The 5,000-nt window shown below is 37.6% G+C and overlaps 1 pseudogene; it reads left to right on the top strand.

Annotated features, from left to right (window-relative positions):
* LOC137634817 (uncharacterized) overlaps positions 1–5,000 on the top strand; it is a 38,086-nt pseudogene that overhangs the window by 26,585 nt on the left and 6,501 nt on the right.

Here is a 5,000-nt window from a genome sequence, read left to right as displayed (position 1 = left end):
AATCAAATAGGAGAACACCTTGCTTAGGGTTCAGGTTTAAAGTTTAGGGTCTAGGGTAACCTTCGCAACGGCGCACCAATGCGAGGTTTTACTCGATTAAATTCAACGATCAATGTTGGCAATTCCGTTTCCCATGAGATAGTTGCCGGTTAGTTCATTATATGCTCGAATGTAGCAGCAAAATGCTGTTTCTCATGTGATAGCCATCTGAGTTTTGCTTTTATAATGCCAGGCTGAAGAGAGGAAATATCATATAGTTTCAGATACTTAGGATATTAGATAGTGATTGGGTCAACACACTGTTTTTAATATAACTGAGCTTTGGAATTCTATTTATGTTTTCCCAGGCAGACAAATTTAGACCTATTTTCTCTTTACCGGTAATTGATTTCTATTCAACTATGCTTAGGCTCATCAAAGTTCATCGTATATTCAGTGCCATAATAAGATAACTAGAATAAAACTGGTACCCCGCTTAATTATGCACGACTCCACCAAGCACCACCGCTCGTGGTGTGCGTATAACGCCGTCTACTCGGAAGGACGGAATGGTTCCTCTAATCCGTATTCGTCCAATCCAGGTATCTCCAACGTGAGCAGTGTGAGTAGCAACAGCGGAGGCTCTTACTACAGCACGGGGTTCAAGGGGAAGTTTGGGAGGCAGATTCCAACGAGCGGGAGCAACAGCATTAGCGGGGGGTAACAAGCGGCTTCAGGGTAAAAAGGTTAGAGTCGCTTTCACCAGCCTTAGCAACTTATATTCACTCTCACCAGTCAATTATTTGATATCCATACTGGGACTGATGCGATAGCTCGTTTATCTAGACATTTGCATTGAGACTGGTCAGTCTTTTATTTTGGACCCAGGTGTCATTGGTACAGCAGTAAGAGCATCAGCATTAGGCCTATAGGTAGTAAGATATTCCATTCAACATCACTGCTATTCTAACCAACTGCCTCTTCCCGCCGCTCTTTCTCCTCCTCTTCCTGCGCAGGTCTCGAGCAAGAGCGGCGCGCGGAGCAAAGAGCCCCTGAAAGGTCTTCCCCAGATTCACATTGACGAGTACCGAGAGATCCCGTGCCGGTCCGCGCCAGTATCCCGTCCACCCAGGGTCCACATTAGGGAGAACAAAGTCGCTCCACAGGTGATCTATCTCTGGGGTTCTGCTATGATGTCATTTATATATATATATATATATATATATATATATATACAGTGGTCTCCCAAAATACGTGGAGTGCACTAGCGCTACCAGTACAGGGTACTTAATGGATGATGTAATTATAGAAACTTCCACATATCACTTAACAAATTAATTTGTAAAACCTATATGAAAATTATTTTCATTGTTTTTCAGATCAGCTATGCCATATTAATCACACGTATCATATATATGTGAAATGAAAGAATGGACGATTATTAATATCCACTCTAAATTCATCTAAGACTACATTTATATAATTAAAGATACAAATATAGATACTTATATATATGAATATATGGGTTTTAGATCTGCTTTAATGTATATAAAATCTTATCTGTATTAGAAAATTGCAAGTTGCTTTTTTTATTAGTATTTTGTCAAATGAACTGATGAATAATTCAATAAACAGTAGGGGTATCTGTGCTAATTGCAATGGCAGACGTTTTCATGCGTATACTCAAACATATGCTTCGTCTGAAGTTTTGACGAAAAGTCCTTTGTCTATTTGTCTGACGATTCATAAACTATTCTATTCCAGTAGATTTGTTCGAAAGCCTTTAGTACGAAGTTTAATCCAAGATTTTTTTTCACAGGAGTCCTTAGGAAGACTTCCCACCATCAAAGAATATACCGAATTCATCTCCGACAAAGAGTTCGAGAAGGAGAAATCGTCCTCCACTAGAATAAGGTAAAATCTTCTGGGCAATGCTCTCATAAGCTTTACCCCATTGGAATTTTAATGGACTCCAGGCATAACCATGTAAAAAAAATAAGGCTGAGTTATCCCCAAAAGGTGGTCATAATAAAAAAAAGTACTCATAAGGCCAAGCATTTTCATAATATCTACTCAGTTACACTCAATATTTTTTGCATAGATTTTGTTTCCAAAGCTTTTTTTAAAACCATATGGTCTTCAAAAACAGGCTAGGCTTACCTTAAAAAAAGTCATATATAAAATCTTTATATATATACAGAAATATCAATCATGTCAGTATAAATGAACACACTTAGTTTGCACACTGTTTTTATCATTAACCTCTCCCCTGTGGCCTATTATACGCAGAGCTTTGTAAGAGAAAATGGAAGTTTCTCGGGGGGAGAGTGAAAGGGGTTACTGCAGCAAAGCGTATTACACCACCATCTTGTGTTTGGAGAGAGAAATCTATTCCACCAAAGAGTTAAGTGATTGCTTGGTTGAAGGAGAGCAATTCATCAATGTTCAGTGTTGGAAAGATATAACCTTTTAACTATCAATTATGTAAAAAAAAAACAACTTTCATTGCTATCATAACCATAATGCCTTAGCTTTTATACAGTTGGGTAAGGTTCCAGTCTAAAGAAATTTGCCGGTTGACGGTTAGAGAGTGGCACGATGTCCAATATTCTTCGATATTGCGGATCGTCTTACTGGCAGGTGCCATTTGCAGTTTGACTGTTCAATTATTTTTTCATTTAAAAGACATACAGACCAATTGCATTGCTGTTACCTGCTAGGATGCCAAGACATGTTGATTCCGTCAGTACATTTTCTGAGAGACTATGATATTTCGCTTATCGAAAGTCAAATAGGATTTTCTCAGGTGGTTTAGCACTAGAACCTACTAGGATGAATGGACGCCAGACCTTATAAATACATCCAAAATATGCAGTCAAGCACACACCTAATGACAATTATTTTCTCCTGAATTAATCATTAACTATTACTGAGAAGAGATTTTAAAACTAAGTAAAGTTAACTTTACCTTAATCCGAGTTCTACCATCTAACGAACACTCGATTTTAAAGATCTTTCATATCAGAAACAAATTAGGAAACAAACTATATATCTAAGAGTTCTTTTGATCATTTGTCATCCTTTTTCAGAATGTCATTATTGTTGGTTCTACATTCAGGGTAGATACATGTACCTTGTACAAAGAGCAATTATCTCTACCCAAAGTGACGATTCTTAGATATGCATAACTACTTCTTGAATCTTACAGTATAGCTGAATTTAATATTAATCTATAAGCTATAAGTAGTAGCGAATTTATTGTAGATAAAGTACTACCTTTTTGTTAGTTGGTTATTACTTTTAGAACTAAATTTGGTCATAATCTTGTCCAGGGGTCGAGGGTGCCCGCTAGTCCCTCATTGCTTAGATCAAGACCTCAGAGAGGCAAACGACGTCGCCCTTCCATGGGTTCAAAATTAACGCGATAAGATATAAGGATGACTTATATAACTAGGAGTAATTTTGGTTCATAGAAGAGGATGTGAAAAGTAATTTATAGACAAGAATATCTTCTCGTATGTTAGAAATGTCTTTCCTAAATTCAAGTACCTATTTCCTAGTGAGGTGATCCCTACTCGTACTTAGAGGAACAACTCTTTTTTAAATAAAACACATTTTCATAAGTTAGGAAGTACTTCTATAATTTATAAACCAATAAATTAACTGTTCGTAAGTACAGAAAACCCTGTTTGTATGACGGAAAGTACCTTGCAAGAAGTAAGCGAGCGATTTCTTGGAAAATGTGGCTGACGAAATCATGCAAAAATATAGCTGACGATTAGAAATAAGACTGTACCGGCCATAAGTAATTACGGATACTGGCAAAGTCGTCTTTATTTTACCTCAAGAATTTGAGAAAACTAAAAGTATGTCGTGAAGAATAAATGATATGGCAAAATGTATGACATTGTATATTTACAAATGATTGCCTGAATGTGTGTGGTTAGGATAGCTAGCGCCCTAAATCAAACGTCAACTTTTTAATGGTCTAATGTCTGCACGGACTCTTGCCCTATAAAAGGTTTTCACTAGATTGTGAAAATATAATTCATAGAACTGAGATATCATTAACCGAAACCGATTGTATACGCATAGATTTCTAAATTCATCACTGCCGCTCTCTTTTGAAAACACGGTCGGACAAATTATTCGCAAAAACTATTTCTAGGCAACAGATTCTCTACAGTTACTAGGAAATGGATTCATGTGCCTTTCTCGATATATGAATAATGTAGATATTCATATGTATATGTGTATAAGTGTCTCTAAGGGGTATGGGTGTGAGATTGTGGGGTTCACTAATGCCAGAGAGGAGTGCTGTGTTTGCTAATGCCAGAGAGGTGAGTGTTGTGTTTGCTAATGCCAGAGAGATGATTGCTGTGTTTGCTAATGCCAAAGAAGTGAGTGTTGTGTTTGCTAATGCCAGAGAGATGATTGCTGTGTTTGCTAATGCCAAAGAAGCGAGTGTTGTGTTTGCTAATGCCAAAGAAGTGAGTGTTGTGTTTGCTAATGCCAAAGAAGTGAGTGTTGTGTTTGCTAATGCCAGAGAGATGATTGTTGTGTTTGCTAATGCCAAAGAAGTGAGTGTTGTGTTTGCTAATGCCAAAGTAGTGAGTGTAGTGTTTGCTAATGCCAGAGAGATGATTGCTGTGTTTGCTAATGCCAAAGAAGTGAGTGTAGTGTTTGCTAATGCCAGAGAGATGATTGCTGTGTTTGCTAATGCCAAAGAAGCGAGTGTTGTGTTTGCTAATGCCAAAGAAGTGAGTGTTGTGTTTGCTAATGCCAAAGAAGTGAGTGTTGTGTTTGCTAATGCCAGAGAGATGATTGTTGTGTTTGCTAATGCCAAAGAAGTGAGTGTTGTGTTTGCTAATGCCAAAGAAGTGAGTGTTGTGTTTGCTAATGCCAAAGAAGTGAGTGTTGTGTTTGCTAATGCCAAAGAAGTGAGTGTTGTGTTTGCTAATGCCAAAGAAGTGAGTGTTGTGTTTGCTAATGCCAAAGAAGTGAGTGTAGTGTTTATCAAT

Source organism: Palaemon carinicauda, chromosome 3 (assembly GCF_036898095.1).
Source record: "Palaemon carinicauda isolate YSFRI2023 chromosome 3, ASM3689809v2, whole genome shotgun sequence".
Lineage (NCBI taxonomy): Eukaryota > Metazoa > Arthropoda > Malacostraca > Decapoda > Palaemonidae > Palaemon > Palaemon carinicauda.
Note: the sequence above shows the minus strand (reverse complement) of the source record. Positions and strands in the feature narration are given on the sequence as shown.